General features: G+C 44.1%; 1 protein-coding gene and 1 non-coding gene across 4 annotated transcripts in view; one reads left to right on the top strand and one right to left on the bottom strand.

The window, feature by feature from the left end:
• The window catches only part of DST (dystonin), a 387,754-nt gene that overhangs the window by 297,312 nt on the left and 69,556 nt on the right, over positions 1 to 20,886 (bottom strand). The window lies entirely within an intron of this gene.
• On the top strand, positions 12,580 to 12,652 carry TRNAG-CCC. Its single transcript has one exon. It is a non-coding gene; the product is annotated as a tRNA-Gly (tRNA).

Raw genomic sequence — 20,886 nt, 5'->3', positions numbered from 1 at the left:
TAGCTACCCATGAAAAACCTTTTTTTAAAGAGCTTTTTACTACAGAAAAACCTAAAAAAAAAAAAATACTGGGAAGAGTAAAATGAGCTGCTACATATGGATGCATATACATATCATCAGCTTCACCAATTATCAATAGGGACTTCCCTGGTTAAGAAGACAGTGGTTAAGAATCTACCTTGCAATGCAGGGGACGCAGGTTCAATCTCTGGTCCGGGAACTAAGATCCCACAAGCTGCAGAGCAACTGAGCCCCAGAGCCACAGCTACTGAGCCACAACTAGAGAATCCATGGGCCACCCTGCATGACCCAAGGAAGATCCCATGTGCCGCAAGTAAGACCTGACACAGATGAATTAATTACCTACAAACAGGAGGGGCGCGGGGAGGTTTAAAAAGGAGGGGATACATGTATACTTACAGCTGATTCACACTGTTGTACAGCGGAAACCAATACAACATTGTAAAGCAATGATCCTCCAATTAAAAACAAATTTTTTAAAAAAATTATCAATACACAGACACCCCTGGTCCATCAAATCCCACCCAGTCTTTCTCCCAGAAACTGTGTCAATAAATCTCAGAAAGCACATTACTTCATCCAAAAACCATTCAGCACATGTCTCTAACAGTAAGGATTTCCTTAATATCATGAAATACAGTGTTCGGATTCCACAGACCACCTGCAAGCGTCTTTTCGGCTCCTCCCCCATGAGCCAAGACCCTGCAGCTGGGTACCTCCCTCAGCCACCGGGGTCTCTCCCCACCTTCACTTCCTCACAATTTATCTGCTGAAGTAACGGGATCCTCTGTCCCAGGGTCTCCCAAAGGTGACCTCTGGGTCTGCATTCCCACAGTGTCACTTAGAATATCCCTAATGTTTCCAGGAAACTGGAAGCTGGATAAAGTCCACTGGTGAGATTTAAGCACATAAAGCCTGATCATCTCTTTAAGTCAGCAGCCTAGACTGCATCACACCTTGGAACTCAGTCTCTACTGAAGAGAAATTATCTCTATAAAAAGAATCTTCCTTTCCTTAAATATGTTTTCCCTGAGGTATAGGCATAGTTCATACAAGTAAATGCTTGGATCTTACTTTTTATTTCAAGTTTTCAAAATAGTAAGTGGGTTCCCTAGACTCTTCTAGGACTGGGTGGCTGATGGACGAAAAGGGGAGGGAGATACGGAGGGCAGCTTTATATTCCCCAATGTCTAGGTTCTGATGAGCCACGCTTTGAGTCAGAGAAAACACCAGAAAAGTGCAGCAGAAAGGAAAAATGCTCCGTTCTGACCACAGTTAGTCAAGAAAGTAGATACCCTGGTCTAAATTTCTCTTATACTTTAGCTTTTGGGGTTCTGGTATGTATTCTTTGGTTTACAGTTAGCAAATCTTTCTGGCAAGCCAGATGCTAATTGCTAAGGGAAAATTTGACAAAACTTGAAAAAAGCGAAAAGGTTTCTTGCCTTTTAACAAAAGTAATATGTTGGTTTTTCCTTCCTCCTTCAAGTGGTAAGTTAAAAAAAGAACACTCTGCAGAAAGAGTGTGATCTTGTTTCTCAAAAAAACTTACGATATAAATTGTATGTGTGTGTGTGCGGAAAATTAAAAAGTGTGAATGCATGGTTTCATACATTTTATGAGAAACTGAAGGGAGAGTGTAAATAAACCATTTGCACTAGTTATCACAGGGAAACCAGGGTACAGAGATCGAAACAACTGAGTCTTGATCTGTTTATTGCAACAAACTTGCGTTGCTTTCCAAACTGAAAGTGATGACTTTGAGCATCAATTTACACGCTACACAGTTTTCAAAGCCCCAAAATGATGGGAGATTCCTTTATTTCCAGACACTGAAAGACCACCTCTGCCATGATAAGCTAGCACAGAGACAAAGGAGAATTTCCCAGGCCTCCGTGGGCACTGCTGATGGGCTGATGAGTTAAGTGACAGAAGTCTACAAAACCACATCAGCCCCCACAGGATAAGTGATTAGCTAACACCTTTTATTTTGCACAGAAGGAGACCCTCAAAGGAAGAAGTGACCCTCTTTTTATAGGCAGACAATAGGCCCTATATATCAGAAAGGTATGCACTATTGCTTTGAAATGTTTCCATTTGCTTTCCTTTTTTTTTAAAGAATTTCCAATGTTTCCATTTTTTTTTAAGAATTACAATGACTTAAATTACTAAACTCCCCATGGACTACACAGTCCATGGGATTCTCCAGGCCAGAATACTGGAGTGGGTAGCTGTTCCCTCCTCCAGGGGATTTTCCCAACAAAGGGATCAAACCCCAGGTCTCTCACATTGCAGGCGGACTCTTTACCAGCTGTGCCACCAGGGAAGCCTGGTATTTAAATAAGGTTTAAAACCTTTTTTAAGAAATAAAGCAATTTATGGCTATTTATCCAAATGGCTCAACCAAAAAGCTACCACAACTTCAGTGACTGAGTCACTGCAGAAACTGGAGGAAGGTGACAAGAAGGAAGGCAGAAGCTGCACTGATGAACAGGTCACGCGGGCCCCTGCCACCCCGTGGGCTCCGATTCACAAGAAGGTGGGAATTCACTGAAGACCACCGCACAAAGGTACGTAAAGATAGTCCTCTGAGCTGTGACAGATGGATTCAAAATGAACCCGACTCCAACAGACAAGGGGATATTAATTCTGAACCTTTAAATGAAAATTTAAACATATCCTGCAGACACTGCTGCTGCTGCTGCTAAGTCACTTCAGTCGTGTCTGACTCTGTGCGACCCCAGAGACGGCAGCCAACCAGGCTCTACCGACCCTGGGATTCTCCAGGCAAGAACACTGGAGTGGGTTGCCATTTCCTTCTCCAACACATGAAAGTGAAAAGTGAAAGTGAAGTCGCTCAGTCGTGTCCGACTCTTAGCGACCCCATGGACTGCAGCCTACAGGCTCCTCCGTCCATGGGATTTGCCAGGCAAGAGTACTGGAGTGGGGTGCCATTGCCTTCTCCGATTCTGCAGACACAGAATTCGAATATAGACTAGTCTGAAATCTACCCACTAGGCAAATAAATACCAACACAGCACACAGTATAACTACCTTTTTTGGAGATGCTGTGGGATCTTAGTTCCCTGATGACCAGGGACAGAGCCCATGCCCCTGTTTGGAAGCTCAGAGTCCTCAGCACTGGACTACCTTTTTAAGGAAAAAAGAATCAAAGAACTGTAATGATTCCAATAATACTAATGAAATCGAAGGACGGTTCTCCTACATACCGTGTGCCTCATTCAGATGTCACCTGTCAATCACATCCTTCCTGCATCCCTGGTCTTTCCATCACAGCAACAGTGTTTCATTGAAGGATCAGCCCTTCTGGAGTTCAGGGTTTCTTTTGGGAGTGATAAAGATATTCTATATGTGATAATAGTATTGGTTGCTCAATTCTATGAATATTGTAAAAACCACTGCACTGTACATTTTAAATAGGTGAATTGTATGGTATGCAAACTGTATCTCAAAAAAACTATTACAAAAAGAAAAAAAAAACAGGGTGTACTTAGTCCTCTATAAACATGCTTTTTACAGAAACAAACATATAGACTAATTCATGCTTTAAATGGGATTTTGACTATAGAAAGATGACACTTTCAAACAAGACTGCAGAAAAAGGACTTTGATGAGGTAAGTACACAGAGAAAAGCCAACTCTGTCTTAATTTCTTACACAGGAAAAGTGACAGAATCATTCTCTAAATTCAAGTAAATTTCAGCTTAATGCATGAAAAAGTACATTGTGTATTACAAATCTACTTATTGACGTTAAATATGCAGCTTTTGTTTTTTTTAGCTTTCAAGTTTGAAATTTCAGACCTACCAAAAAAAAGTCATAAAAATCACATGAAGAATTCCCATATATCCCTTCATCTGCACGCTCCAAATGTTAAGATCATTCTCTACTGTAATATTAGCAACCTACTAAAATGACATAAAATGACAAAATGATACAACAGAAGAAACGAAAAAAATTATTAAAGAAGAATTTAAGAGATTAAAGAGATTTCCATAAATCCCAAGGTTTCTTGGAGGCAGGATGAGACCAGAAGTCAACATGGGCCTTAATGGCAATACACTCTTTTAATGGCTTCTCTCTGGCTAATTACTAAAAGGGAATCCCAACTGCACCTGTAGACTGAATGCAGCTGCCAGGTGCTGATCACAAGATGCCCTAGAAGGATGCACTGGGTCCAGGAAATGAAATCTCCCTGCTGTCCTACAGATAAGAGTCAGGGGCAAATATACTACTTGCTGCAGTCATAACCACCCTGGTACCAAATGCCTTCAACCATGCAACACACAAGAGGATCCATCAGCATGCAGCACGCCTTCAATTCACACCACAGTACCGGTCAATTACGTCTCCATAAAGCTGGAAAAGTCACTTGTGCAACTACTGAAAAATACAAGATACCTACACTTCACCTTCAACGATTCATACAAGCATGGGCAGGGATCCTGGCATCTTAGGTTAAAAAAAATCCGTGAAAAAAGCATGCTTGAACTCTCATAACAACACTTAAAATTCCTTCCAACAACTTGGAAAAGGATTAACCGGGTTCTCATTGACACTTCAAGAAACAAGGTCTTACATCATAATCACTTTTAGCAAATAACTGTATACAGGAACTTGACTTACGTATGAACTGACTACAGCTTTTGCTTTCAGTACTCACTGACGATTACTTAATGGCCCTCACAGCTGAGCATCTGAAACCCCAAAAGCAGTTTCTATTAGTTTCCCAATCTTCTGCCTCCTCAGGACACAAATGTCAACCTGAGGCCATGGTGTGGAAACTTTCAAACAGGCTCACAGAGCTCAAAGGGAGCAGCAGCTTTAGGGGCCGTCTTGTGTGGTCTGAGGGCCTGCCCCGCCCCCGGCAAAGACCACTCAGCAGAAACGGGCTTTAAAAGCAGCTCCTCCAGGCTCAGGGACCAGAGCCGCCTCTGCAAACCCTGCTCACAGCCTCCTCTGCTCACAGTTCTTACCACATCCCCCAACATCCTCTGTGCACGTCTCTCTCCCCGATCATACCTCTTTGAAGACAGGAATCCTGCCTTAACTCCTCAGACTCCCTTCTCTCAATGTCATTCACTCAAAACTGTTTGCTTAACAAGACAGTAAGGACACAAACAAAGTTGATTTTTTTCTTGATTATTGTATTTGTTCAACAGGGACTTATTTGAATGCCTACTGTGTCCTGTACCACGGGTAAAACAAATGTATGAGAGTAACACCTTTACAGAAAGTAGTTCCATCTTGTTTATCCTTAGGAATTTGACACCTGTGGCCATGTGCTCTAATTTTGTCCTTAAATATTCCAGTCATATTCACAAAAACATTAATTCAGGCCTCAGCTCTCTGATCATTTACCTAATTATGTCAAAGTGCTTCTTCTCTCTGCTTGGATCAAGTCAACATGTCCCAGATTTTCTCTACGATCAATAAATTGAAAGAGAGAGAGAGAAGGCCTTAAAGGGGTCACGTTGTAAACTACCATTGCCCTCAAGAAACTCGGTCTAATCTCACGAGGAACTCTCATTCTCTATCACCTACACTGTTCACTGTTCCAGAATGTACTCAGATAAGTACAAACCTAAGGTTTGAGGATATTTTCGTTATTATTATGGAAGCTCCCCTCTAATGTAACTGAGCACTATAAATACACAGATTAATGATAATCCACCTGAACTGACAGTGACTACAGTTCAATAATAGGAAGTCGCCCACCCATCTAACCACCTGTTCCTTAAAGGCAAAACTTTTTCCAGCACAAGCACACGTGCACACACACACTTACACGCACATACACACACAGACACACACACGCGGTCCCAGGTGCCCTGCAAAGATGCAGGGACACAGTCCCGGTCTGACCACTCCTGCCTGGACAAGAGAGTCAAAGTGAAAGTCGCTCAGTCGTGTCTGACTCTTTGCGACCCCATGGACTATACAGTCCGTGGAATTCTCCAGGTCAGAATACTGTCGTGGGCAGCCTTTCCCTTCTCCAGGGGATCTTCCCAACCCAGGGATCGAACCCAGGTCTCCCTCACTGCAGGCAGGTTCCAGGAGCCTCTCTGAAAATCACAGCCCAACTGTCCTGCGCCCCCCAGTGGCTACACTGAAAAATGCAAGTCAGCAGGAGCAAAGCAAGCAGCACCTCTTCAAGACCACTGTAACAGCAATAGCGCGTCTTCTCCTGCCCAGACACCCCCTCGGGTCACTGTCCCCTGCCTTTGGTGCCATCACAGGCTGGGCCTGCCTTGCTCCCCGGCACCGCTGGCCTGGGGTCTCGGGCCGCAGGCTCAGGCCTCTGCTCCCCAGCCAGCCGCCCCATGGCTCCCAGCAGTTTGAGGCCAAGGACCCTGTTTCATCCAGCTTCGTACTCCCAGCAAGCACACTCTCCAGCAGAGAGGAGATATCCAAATATTTGGTTTTTTAAAAAGGGGAGGAAAACTGGGACAGAAAGGAGGGAGGAAGGATGTTAGGGGAGACGTGGGGCAAGGGAAGAAGCAGAAGACGACAAATTCAGATCCAGCAAAAACGCACATGACCGCCGGCCCCAGACGGACAGAGACCGCTCAGGCCCTGGGCCCGGCTCATCATGCGCAGGCAGCTGGGGTCCACACTGCAGAGACCCCGTGACCCGGACACCCCACGGCCTTGCCCAAAGCTCCTCAGGTCGGGGGGGGAAGCACCCACTTTCACTGACACGGGACTTTCCAAAGCCAGGTCTCCACCGCCTTTGCCATCTTACGCCTCCTCATTTGGGGTTTAAAAGTAGTCTTCACTTCACAGATATGGACAGATATGGGCACCGAAATGCCATCCCTTAGTACTTGCGAGTGTCCTCTTCGATCACCATCCTAGAGTTATAGTAAGACGTCACTGCACGAAGAAATTAGGCAAGACTTACGACTTCCAAGAAAAGGGGTGAATCCCAACCAACCATCTGGCAGAAAGAATACAGGCCAGAGACCTATGCCAGGGCATCAAGGGAAAGGCCGTGGCACCAAGGGACGTGCAGAAGGCTGGCACGCAAACGTGAGGACTGAGTTGGGGCAGAGGTGTAAGGGGAGAAGTCAGCCAGCCTCGAGAGCAGAGCCGCAGCGGTAGAGAAGGACACATTCTGAGACCTGACGGTGTTTGGAGGCAACACTAGACAGACCCCAGTTAGAGAAACTACCAGTGTCTGGAAGAAGACCCTCGGGGTCTCAGTGAGACTTTAATTCCTGATCCCTGACAACCGGTAGGAGGAAACTTTCCGGAACTAAATTACAACAGCCTCCTCCTCGTCGACTTTCTTCAGCAGGAAAAAAGGCATCTGTCCACTCAAAGAAAAACACCTAAACTGATCACTTAAAAACACCTGCCAGATACAGAGAACAGATCTGTGGTTGTCAAGGGGGAGGGGGATGGTGCAGGGAAGGACTGAGAGTCTGGGGTTAGTCCATGCAAACTGGTACATACAGGATGGATAAACAGGGTCTGCTGTAGAGCACAGGGAGCCAAATCTATTATCCTGTGAGAAACCAACCACCCGAGTGCAGAGTTCCAAAGAATAGCACAGGGAGATAAGAAAGCTTTCCTCAGTGATCAACACAAAGAAATGGAGGAAAACAATAGAATGGGAAAGACTAGAGATCTCTTCAAGAAAATCAGAGATACCAAGGGAACATTTCATGCAAAGATGGGCTCAATAAAGGACAGAAATGGAATGGACCTAACAGAAGCAGAAGATATTAAGAAGAGGTAGCAAGAATACACAGAAAAACTATACAAAAAAGATCTTCAATACTCAGATAACCACAATGATGTGACCACTCACCTAGAGCCAGACATCCTGGAATGTGAAGTCAAGTGAGGCTTAGGAAGCATCACTATAAAACTAGGGGAGGTGATGGAATTCCAGTTGAGCTATTTCAAATCCTAAAAGATGATACTGTGAAAGCGCTCCACTCAATATGCCAGCAAATTTGGAAAACTCAGAAGTGGCCAAAGGACTGGAAAAGGTCAGTTTTCATTCCAATCCCAAAGAAGGGCAATGCCAAAGAAATGTTCAAATGACTGCACAATTGCACTCATCTCACACGCTAGCAAGATAATTCTCAAAATTCTCCAAGCCAGTCTTCAACAGTATGTGAACTGTGAACTTCCAGATGTTCAAGCTGGATTTAGAAAAGGCAAAGGAACCAGAGATCAAATTGACAACACCCACTGGATGATCAAAAAAGCAAGAGAGTTCCAGAAAAACATCTACTTCTGCTTTATTGATTACGCCAAAGCCTTTGACTGTGTAGATCACAACAAACTGTGGAAAATTCTTCAAGAGATGGGAATACCAGACTACCTGACCTGCCTCCTGAGAAGTGTGTATGCAGGTTAGGAAGCAACAGTTAGAACCAGACATGGAACAGACTAGTTCTAAATCAGGAAAGGAGTAGGCCAAGGCTGTATATTGTCAACCTGCTTATTTAACTTCTATGCAGAGTACATCATGCAAAATCCCGGGCTGGATGAAGCACAAGCTGGAATCAAGATTGCCGGGAGAAATATCAATGACCTCACATACACAGTTGACACTACCCTTATAACAGAAAGTGAAGAGGAACTAAAGAGCCTCTTGATAAAAGTGAAAGAGGAGAGTGAAAAAGCTGGCTTAAAACTCAACATTCAAAAAACTAAGAACATGGCATCCAGTCCCATCACTTCATGGCAAATAGATGGGGAAACAGTGGCTGACTTTATTTTGGGGGGGCTCCAAAATCACTGCAGATAGTGACTGCAGCCATGAAATTAAAAGACACTTGCTCCTGGGAAGAAAAGCTATGACCAACCTAGACAGCATATTAAAAAGCAGAGACATTTCATTGCCAACAAAGATCCATCTAGTCAAAGCTATGGCTTTTCCAGTAGTCATGTACGGATGTGAGAGTTGGACCATGAAGAAAGCCGAGTACCGAAGAAGTGATGTTTCTGAACTATGGTGTTGGAGAAAACTCTTTAGAGTCCCTTGGACTGCAAGGAGACCCAACCAGTCCATCCTCAAGGAGATCAGTGCTGGGTGTTCACTGGAAGGACTGATGTTGAAGCTGAAGCTCCACCACTTTGGCCACCTGATGCGAAAAGCTGACTCATTTGAAAAGACCCTGATGCTGGGAGGGATTGTGGGCAGGAGGAGAAGGGGACAACAGAGGATGAGATGGTTGGATGGCATCACCGACTTGATAGACATGAGTTTGAGTTAGCTCCGGGAGTTGGTGATGGACAGGGGTCCTGGTATGCTGCAGTCCATGGAGTCACAAAGAATCAGACATGACTGAGTGACTGAACTGAACTGAGGAACCAACATGAAAAAAAATAGGAAAAAGAATGTGTATCTGTATAACTGAGTCACTTTGCTGCACAGCAGAAATTAAAAGAACATTGTAAATCAGCAAAACTTCAATAAAACAGAATGAAAACACCTGAAACAGTTCCTCTCAGAACTTACTACATTTGGTTTGGGATCTCCTGTTTTTCGTGAACTGCTTGCGGGCAGAGAAAATCTAAGCGTAGCTACTTGTCCTGCTCAGCTGGGCACACACACCACAACTTCCCAGCTCCAGAACCTGCCAATCATGACCACTGCAGAAGTTAAACCTCACATTCGAAGATTCACTAACTGAAGCACCATTCCACGTTTGCTGAAAATGTACTCACCTCAGACTTTTAAGTCAAAGGCAACTTACTTCTTCAAGGTAGAAAAATATCTCTTTTTATAGATAAATCACGACAAAGGCAAATACCATGATGCCCAGATCCTCAATGTCATTGACAATTCATTGCCTCTTACAATATTCATTCTTTTGACACTCATTTGATGCCTGCTGCTGCTGCTGCTAAGTCACTTCAGTCGTGTCCAACTCTGTGTGACCCCAGAGATGGCAGCCCACCAGACTCCCCCGTCCCTGGGATTCTCCAGGCAAGAACACTGGAGTGGATTGCCATTTCCTTCTCCAATGCATGAAAGTGAAAAGTGAAAGAGAAGTCGCTTAGTCGTGTCCGACTCTTAGCGACCCCACAGACTGCAGCCTACCAGGCTCCTCCGTCCATGGGATTTGCCAGGCAAGAGTACTGGAGTGGGGTGCCACTGCCTTCTCTGCATTTGACTCCTACTACATGCCAAGTCCCTACCAGCCCAGGTAATGGGATACACAGGTGGGTAAACCGATCTGCTTTGAAGTCCTGGCTATGGTGTTGCTCTGGAAGACAGCACCATGAACTTGCTAAAGTCTGAAGTCTCTCATTTCAGACACACGGGCCTTTCTCTGTCATTGCCGCATTTCTCTTTTCATCATCCTTACACTCAGGGAAATCCCAGTTCTCTTAGCTGAGACACACAGTGGGCGACTTGTGTTCAGAAAGTCTAATGAATCAGTGGTTCTGCTTCTACTTTGACTCAGCTGCTGCTCCTAAGCTACTCGTAAGTCACACAGTCAGGAAAACCTACTACCACACAAGCAGCTGCACCTTGTCAGAAATCAATACATCTGTCAAATATTAATCTTGGTTTGGTTTGGATTTTGACTTGATCTTACAAGGTCCCAGTGGGACCGAATGGACTGGCACTCAGCCTCCTTCCACATAACTAATGCTCTGCACGTCACCGTATCACTCACTCACTTATTCATTTTTTAAAATGAAATGTATTGAAAACCTACAATGTTTTATCTGCCGAAGACATAGTAGTCAACAAAACAAAGAACTCTTGCTATTTGGAATTAAATTCTAAGCAGAGAGAGAGAATAAATGATAAAAATAACAAGTAAGTAAGTACATAAGGTTTTGAAGGTGATGACAGTTATGAAGAAAACAGCAGGCTAAGAGAGGCTGAGAGAGTATAGAGTTTAAAGGAGAGAAAGGGGGCAAGCTGAGATCTCAGATAAAATGACCACAGGATCCTTGGTGGGAAGGTTGCATGTGAACAGGACTTGAAATAGACAAAGGAGCATCAGCCCTGCAGACCTGGGGGGAAAGACATTCAAAGCCAGGAAAGCAGCCCAGCTCGGGACTTTCAATGTGACCCTCACCGCAATCGGAAAACAGAGGTGGGACTCGGGCAGAATAACAGATCAGACTGGAGCTTTAAAAGATCACCACAGCTGCCATATTGAAAAGCTAGTACTTAACAAAGAGCGTTTAGCGAGTGCTGATTTTTCCTTTGGCCGAGCTGGTGTGTCTTGTGGGGTGCCAGCTCTCCGGTTGGGGCACACAGGCTTGGCTGCCCCATGGCACGGGGAATCTTAGTCCCCCGACTGGGGACAGAACCACACGGCCTGCACTGGACCACCAGGGAAGTCTGCAAAGGCTTATTCTTCAGACACTAAAAATCATTCCAGCCCAGGACAGCCAACATAATCCTGAAAAGGAACAAGGCTGAAGGACCGACATCGTCAAGACGGCGAGGTGGTGGTGAGGAAGCAGACAAGCAGGTCAATGGAAATGAACAGGGAGCCCAGAAATTGAACAACAGATCTTGACAAAGCAGCAGAGACAACCCAGCAGGGAAAGGACAGTCTTTGCAACAAATGGTGCTGGAACAACTGGACACTCACAGGCAGAACAAGTGAATCCAGGCACAGATGTCTCACAAAAATTAACTGAAAATGGATCACAGGCCTAATGTAAAACTACAAAACTTCGAGATGATAACATGGAATAAAATCTGGGTGACTATGGGTTGGGTAGATGACTTTATAATAAATAACTTTATAAATAAATGATGACTTTAAATAACACAGTCCCTGAAAGAGAAAAGCAATAAGTTGGACTTCATTAAAATGAAAAACTTCTGCTGTTCCAGCAGAAGATACTGGAACGAGAAGGAAAGGACCAGGCACAGAATGAGAAAACATTTGTAAAATATGCATTTGAAAAAGGCCTTTTATGCAAAATAGACAACAGACTCTTAAAACTCAACAAGAACTAAACAAACAACCCAAATGAAAAGTAGCAAAAGGTCTGAAGAGGCGCCTCTCCAAAGGAGATGTACAGATGGCAAGTAAACGCATGAAAGGATGCTCCACGTGGCATGTCATCAGGAAACGGCAGAGCAGGACAATGAAGTATCCCTGCACACCTATTCCAAGAGCCAAATCCCAAACACCAGACAACTCCAAGTGCTGTGAAGAGGGTCAACCAACAGAAATCCCCAGTCGGTGTTGACAGAAAGGCAAAAAGCAGAGGCACTTTGGAAGACAGGTTAGCGGTTTCTTACCAAGCTAAACACAGTCTTATCATGCAAACCATAAACCATGCTCACAGACATTCACTCAAAGGAACTGAAAACTCATATCCACATACAATGTGCACATGAATGTTTATAGCAACTTCACTGAGACTTGACGAAACTCAAAAGCAACCACAATGTCCTTCAGTAGGTGAATGAATAAACATCCATCCAATGGAGTATTATTCTGCAATAAGAAAAAAGTGAGTGAACAGGGTAAAAATTTATTCTTTTTTTATTTTTGATGCTAAAAAAAGAAAAAGAAGGAAAAATGAGGGACTTCCCTGGTGGTCCAGTGGCTAAGACTCTGTACTCCCAATGCAGGGGGCCCAGGTTCGATCCCTCGTCAGGGAACTGTTAATAGCCCCCCCGGGCCACAAGTAAAGGCTCCACAAGCCACGACTAAGAGCTGGTGCAGCCAAATAAATGAAATCAATGTTTTTTTAAGGAAGAAAAAGTGAGCTACCAAGCCAGGAGAAGACAAGGAGGAAACTTAATAGTATATTGTTAGGTGAACAAAGCCAGTGTGAAAGAGCTACATGGTTCCAACTATGGAACATTCCAGAAAAGGCAGAGATATTGAGACAAAAAAAGGCCAATGAGGGCAGGGAGGAAGAGAGGGATAAACAGGTGGAGGACAGGGGATTTTTAGGGCATTTGTCAGACCCCAAAGAGCTTTATAACACTTTAACTATTGACTGACTGTGCTTAATAATAATATAGCCATATTGGTTCATCAATTAAAATCAATATGCCACACTAATACAAAATGTTCATTGAACAATAAGGAAAACTGGGGAGAATAGGGTATGTGGGAACTCTCTGGACCTTATGCCCAACTCTTCTGTGAACTTAAAACTACTCTAAAAGCCTATTCATTTAAAAAATTATCCCTGCCCTCAAAATGCTTACTCTCATTTACTTTATTATCCACTTTCCACCCACTTCCAAAATGGAGTTCAGATGAAATACACAGATAAGGGATCTAAAAGTAGAAATAAAATAACAAAAGCCATGAGAAAGGCAAGCAACACAACTATTACACAACTTCAAGCAAAAGAGTTCCTTTTCAACATTCCTTCGCTGACTTCCCTCCACCAAACCCCACCACATCTGTCATCTCTCCACGCACCGATCTGCCCGTCACAGCACCTATTGCAGCCGTAACTTTCCAGGTGTAACAGCACCTACTGCAGCCGTAACTTTCCAGGTGTAACAGCTCCTACCCCAGCCGTAACTTTCCAGGTGTCTGACGATCTCATTGACGCCTGCCCACGTCAGACTCCATAAGAGCTGGTGAAGGAGTTAGAGGGAGCCACAGTAACCAGGAAGCGTACGTCTGCAAACAGACTAAGGTGCAGAAAAGTTCAGCAATGAAAAGTTTCAACTTAAAACTGGCAGAGCCAGGATTTCCACACCTGGACTGTTAGACCCCAAGGCTGAGTGGTCTCGGTGTTACACGAAAAGTATGACGAAATTTTTGTGCTATATGTTCCCTTCAAGCTGTCAGAGGTAGCAATACAATAAACATAACACACAGCTGTAAGACAGATAACCAAAGTGACCTTCTATTCAGCACAGGGAACTCTATACCCTCTAACCTATACAGGAAAAGAATCTGAAAAAGAGTGGATTCAAGTATATGTGTAACTGAATCACTTTACTGTACACCTGAAATTAACCCGACATTATAAATCAACTATACTCCAATAAAAATTTTTAAAGAATAAAATAAACACGACTTAGTGGTTAAGGTAGAAATCAGCCTAATTTAACCAAAAAAGACCATAACTGCTCCTAATTTCAAAGCCAGTCAATAAATTAAAACCCGGAGTGTGAGACGCCCTATTCCATCCCCTGCGTCTCCCCAGAGCTGGGTCTACTACCGATGGGACATACCCCTGGCGGCAGAGCGCATTATTCTATCTACTGAGACCTGTGACGTAATGAGGATTTGAAAAGACGAACTAGACTGCTACCCGCACTGGTTTTTGCTGCACCCTTAAAATGGGACTCTGGGTAAAACCTGCCATCTTTAAACATGGAAACAAAGAAATAACCAGCCAGGAAACTGAATTATTGAGGAGTAAGGTAGGAGCTGGAGAAAGGAATGCTCTATTTATAAAATCTCTCTGGACTTTATATGCACACAGCCTTAGAGCTACCACATCCCAGAATAATTTAACTTTTAAAAGGACTCTGGCCATACAATTACCAGGAGAGATCTTAACAGCATTCCTGTTAGATAATAAAGTCTCTTCAAAAGGGAAGAGAATGATAAACATTACCTAGGAAAACTGGGTATTATTTTAGAAGCTCAGAAATTCTCTTCCACAGGGCCCCCAATTTAGACAAACACTAATCCTCACACCAGCTATGTGACTAAAATTGTCTGCAAAGAGCAGTTGTTCAACTGACGTTGTGGCTGCATCTGTAATGTCATAGTTAAAAAATGTGGTGTCATTTAAGGAGACGTTAGAATTTTTTGAACCTAGAGAAGTAAAACATCTAAAAACATTAAATTGCAAAAATTGTTATTTCTAGCAATTCTAAATATATAAATAATCATCAAAGAAGTACAAAAACTCCGGGTCAAAATATTCAAGTACGTGTTTTGGTTTTGAGTTTTTATGGGAAAAATGCTGAGACTCCGTTTTCAGAAATGTAGAAATATCTGCACACAAACTACACATGCAAAACAACAAAATCCATCACAACTAGAGGACAAAACTGCAGTAAACACTGAGTGTCATTAATAGTTGGGGATCGTAGGTTTCTCCAAGAATCTGATAAAATCAGTGGGCTTTCTTCCAAATGCACACAGAAGGTGAAAACGAACACAAAATTTTACCTACATCCTTAAGGAGGGTATGACCTTTTAACCTCTGCTTAAAAACTTCAAACCTGGAGAAAAATCCCACTGCAAGATTATGTCAGAGTCACAAGGCTCCTGCTCTGGCCGGTGAGCTCATGGGACAATGACTTAAACATAAAGCGAGAAATACTCCAGCGAGAAAGGAATACCAACACGACTAATAAAACGCACTCTGAAAGGGAAATCACAAAGGAAGCAGAGAAAAGCTGCACCTTATACCGTGGGTCAGGCTATTTTAAACACAAGCACTGGGCCAGGCGAAGAGAGCTGAGCCATCCGAATCTCAGCACTTATATAGCATAATTTTAGATGTTTAGTCAACTTCTGTTCTATAAGCACTTAATCCTTTGGTAAAACCAAATGTCAGATGCATATATTAAGAGACATTGGGTAAATTTTCAGTATAACATCTGAATTCTTTTACAGCAAGGAAAATAAAATTCACAGAAGACTTAATTTAATAGCTGAATCATGAGAAGTTGCTTGCGATGCTGTTTTTATACAATGACGCTCCAATGTGCTGGGGACCGCAGGCTGGGAGGCATGGCTGAACCGACCTTCCGCAGCCCTGCCTTGTCCGCTACTCACTCTGCAGCCTCCTGACGCTGATCAAGGCACTGCCTTGCAGCCTCTCTAGTCTAAAAGACTATAAAATTAAGAGAATGAACAACATGCTCTTTAAAACTCCAAAACTGTTTTGATTTTCATTCCATGAGGACATCACAAGTGAACAATGAGAGTCAGTGGAACAGAACAATCAGAATCACGAATAATTCTGTCCCGGGGGACTACGCTGGCAACACAGACAGGGGCCAGAGCACCAGAAGGCATAGCCAAGGCGTGTGTCTCTCGGCCACTGCGGTGGCCGCCCCCATACAGTACCCCTCTGGGTCACCCCCGTAGTCCCCGTTTCCGGGGTTCACACCTATACAGTCTCTTCCGTCATGGGATCACCTACACAAAGCAGAAACAACATGTCTCTCTGGGGTCAGAGCATAGACGACAGGGCCCCCCTGCGGGGTCCACTCTCTTCCCCCACCCTCCTCAGTCTCCGGTGGCCCCGCTGCGAGCACCTGAAGCTTCCAGACAGGTGAGCACAGAGGCTTCCAGGGAGAGGTGAGCACTGTGGCTTCCGGGGACAGGTGAGCACTGGGGCCTCCGGGGACAGGTGAGCACTGAGGCCTCCGGGGACAGGTGAGCACTGAGGCCTCTGGGGACAGGTGAGCACTGGGGCCTCCGGGGACAGGTGAGCACTGAGGCCTGGGGGCGGGGACCCACGGCACCGCAGAGCCTGGAGACCTGGACGACAGACTCCCAGCTGAGCTATCCCCAGACTCCTGGTGAGTCAGTAGACAGTGACTGTTCAAAGCTTCTAGGGGGTTGAGTGATTTGTTATACAGAACAGTGCAGCACCACGGATGGATCTAGAGATGATCCCACTAAGGAGTCAGATGGGGAAAGACAGACACCATATGATACGGCTTATGCATGGAATCTTAAAAAATGATACAAATGAACTTCTCTACAATAGAGAAACAAACTCACAGACAGAGAAAAGAAACTTATGGTTACCAAAAGGGAAAGGTCAGGGAAGGAATAAACTAGGAGTTCAGGATTAAAATATACACATGACTATATATAAAATAGATAACCAACAAGGACCATACAGCACATGGAAATATATTCACTATCTTCTAATAATCTATAATGGAAAAAACTCTGGAAAAGAATATAGGTACAGGCATACAAATTCTAGAAAAGAATATGTATCTACATAAATATGTAGATATATATATCAGTCACTAAGTTGTGTCCGACTTTTGTGACCCCATGGACTGTAGCCCATTTTGTCCATGGGGTTTCCCAGGCAAGAACAATGGAGTGGGTTGCCAGGGATCAAACCCAAGTCTCCTGTATTGCAGGCAGATTCTTTACTGCTGAGCCACCAAGGAAGCCATATATATAATAGATACATTTTATATATATATATATGAAACTGAATCACACTACTGTATAGTTGAAACCAACGCAACACTGTAAATCACTTCAATAAAAACTTTTTGTTACACAGTAGATCAGAACACTGGTACTGCTATCTCCTGGGCCTTACAAGCGCTTGGTCACCAGTGAGCTTTTCTTCCCGGTCGCCCAGTATAACCACCCCACACGCTCCTTCACTTCCTCTCCCCCGCCTAGACCTGGCTCCCCTGTATCTCACCGCTACAAACGCCACAAAAGCCCACACCCGACACACAGAAGGCTGCTTTCTACACACCTCTGAACCCAGGACCCCAAGCTCAAATGTACACAGGAGACATGCGGGCAGGGTCGATGGCCATGGGGAGGTGGGCCACATTCCAGGCGACAGGGTGAGACCTGCTTCAGGGGCGTCTTCCGCTCAGCTTCTGCCAACTGTCACCATGGACCCCGTGGGCCCAGAATTACTGGATGGCCTGTTCAAGAGGAGAGTAAACTCTGAATTTTTAAATAAAATCTCCCAACTTCTAAATATTGGTTTAAAATTTTATAGCAGTTCATGAGATACACTCCCTTATTCAGCCTGTGAGCTACCAGTTCCCAGTGTCCACACTGGATGACTCTTTCTCAAATCTTTCTCTTATCCACATTCCCCTGCTCACAATCTCCAACCTACCAGCTGCCTAACTGAGACAAAGTCACTCTGCACCTCTTCCCACCTCTTCCCAGGACCCCTGCTTACCCCTTCAGTACTCTGCTCTCCTTCCGAACATCCTATGTCAGCAGACAGACCTCCCAACTCTCCCTGGAAGAACCCTGCACCTCCCACTCCCAAAGCTCTGGTCCACGGCCCATCCATACCCCATCCATGTTTAAAACCAAACTAGACTCAGTGAAGTCAGTCAAAGAAATATCATACCCTTATCACTCATATGTAGCATCTACTTTTTAAAAATGATAAAATGAACTCTTTTACAAAACAGAAATGGACTTATAGAAAGCAAATTTATGGTTACCAAAGGGGAAAAAGTGGGGAGGAAATAAATCAGGAGCTCAGAAAGGATACATACTATTATATAGAAGACATATACATACTCAATAATGACCAACTCTATAGGCCAGGGAACTCTACTCAGTATTCTGTGATAACCTACAAGAGAAGAATCTTTTTAAAAAATGAATATATTATGTGTATGATTGATTCATTCTGCTGTATACCTGAAATACAACGCTATAAATGAACTATACTCCAATAAAATGTTTAGAAACTAAAAAAGTAAAACCAAACAAGATGCCACTTCCTCCAGCAAAGCCTCCTGACTCCCAGCCATCTTCTGAAGTCCTGCAGCAGAGAACTGTGAGGATATTAATGCAATCATCAACCTCAGATCAGGTCAGTGACTCTCACTACCATCTTGAACTTGCATTTGAACTTGGCATATTCACTCAGCTTTTCAAACCTGAGTGAAACCTGTACCTTGTTCAGGTTTTTTCTCCTTGGGCACCAAAATCACTGCAGATGGTGACTGCAGCCATGAAATTAAAAGACGCTTGCTCCCTGGAAGAAAAGCTGTGACAAATTTAGAGTATTAAAAAGCAGAGACATCACTTTGCCTACAAAGGTCCATACAGTCAAAGCCATGGTTTTTCCAGTGGTCATGTACTGATGTGATACTTGGACTATAAAGAAGGCTGAGTATCAAAGAATTGATACTTTCAAACTGTGGTGCTGGAGAAGACTCTTGAGAGTCTCTTGGACAGCAAGATCAAACCAGTCAATCCTAAAGGAAATCAACCCTGCATATGCACTGGAAGGACTGATGCTGAAGCTCCGATACTTTGGCCACCTGATAAGACAGCCAACTCACTGGAAAAGATGCTGATGTTGGGAAAGATTGAGGACAGGAGGAGAAGAGGGCAACAGAGGATGAGATGGTTGGATGGCATCACCGACTCGATGGACATAGGTTTGAGCAAGCTCAGGGAGATGGTGAAGAACTGGGAAACCTGTCACGCTGCAGTGCACAGGGTCACAGAGTCAGACACAGTGGAGCAGACAACTGAACAACAACAACAAATACTGTTCAGGAATGATTCTGTGATATCGTATGTGCGACACTCTGCATTCAGCGCATTCATAACCAAAACGTGCAGAAGTCCTCACTTACTGAACTGTGTTCTAAAGATTATACAAAGACGAGACACAATCCCTGACCTCAAAAAGCTCACAGATTCTTAGGAAAGGGAGATGCAAACAGCGTGATCGGTGCTGAGGGTCACAGATGCAGCAACAATGGAGCTCTTTCAGGAAGGAAAGAAAGAAGCGATTACAGCTGAATCACAGCTACAATGAGGCACCTCACACTGGGCAGAATGGCAATCACCGGAAAATCTACAAACAGCAAACGCTGGAGAGGGTGGGGAGAAGAGACAATCCTCCGACACTGTCCGTGGGGATGTAAACCGGTGCAGCCACCATGGAGAACAGTACACAGGCCCTCAAAAAACTGAAAATAGAGCTATCATATGAACCGGCAATCCCACTCCTGGGCATCTATCCAGACAAAAGTAATTCAAAAAGATACATGAAACCCCAAAGTCCACTGTGGCACTATTCACAACAACCTCACAGTAATCAAGACACGGAGACAACCTGAATGTTCATCGACAAAGAAATGGATAAAGATGTGGTACAGACAGACAGCGAAATATTACTCGGTCATAAAAAGGAATGGAACAATGCCATCTGCAGCAATGTGGATGCACTGAAGTGATCATACTGACTGAAGTCAGGAAGAGAAAGACACCACATGACATCACCCACATGGAGACTCTAAACTACACCAGTGCGCCTATCTATGACTCAGAAACATACGCCAAGACACAGGGGACCGACTTGTGGTCGGCAGGGGGAGGGACGGAGTCCACATTAGCAGATGCAAACTATTGCATACAGGATGGTGACGAGCAAGGGCCTACTGTGCAGCACAGGGAGCTATGCTCAGTCCACTACAGGAAGCTACGCTGGAAGGAGTATACAAAGAACGTGGGTATACATATACACATACACACACGTGTAACTGACTGCTGGACAGCAGAAAGTAACACAACATTGGAAATCACCTATATTTCAATTTTAAAGAAGGTGATAGCTGAGCTGGGCTGGGACTAGTCAACAGTTACCCCCAATAAAGAAGCCTTCCCAGCCTTGCTCAGCCAGGAGGAGGCCTCTGGGCACTGCCCACTTTGCACAACTGGGGCATCCCTGCATCCCATCAGTGATACAAACTGCTTTGTTATTTAACCTCAAATGTCTCATTCTTACCTCTAAACAAAACTGTAACCATCACAATTATCCATATAATGGGTGCCAGGAACTATTACACCTATTAACTGAAAGCCAGTCTAACATTTTATGATTCCAAAATACCAGACCCACTCTTAAACCAGAAGATTTCAAAGGCCCAGTGCTGAGATCTTAGTTTCTCAAACTGTCTCCAAAAAAAAGCGCCAAGGCTCCTGGGAGAAATGGATGATTCAAAGGGTGGGGCAGGGAAGATACAAAATAAGCCTAGAACATTCAGTAACATCAGAACAAAAGAAAGTGCTCAAAAAACAAGGCAGGGAGACGGGTCAAAGGCACACAGACACACAGCTCCTGAAGGACCTCCTAGCAGTTAACAGCTTTTAATTTTCTGAGTGAAAAAGAGAGCTCTGAACTTAAGCTTTATACTAA

The sequence above is a fragment of the Bison bison genome, unplaced genomic scaffold (genome assembly GCF_000754665.1).
Source record: "Bison bison bison isolate TAMUID 2011002044 unplaced genomic scaffold, Bison_UMD1.0 scf7180017864270, whole genome shotgun sequence".
NCBI lineage: Eukaryota > Metazoa > Chordata > Mammalia > Artiodactyla > Bovidae > Bison > Bison bison.
Note: the sequence above shows the minus strand (reverse complement) of the source record. Positions and strands in the feature narration are given on the sequence as shown.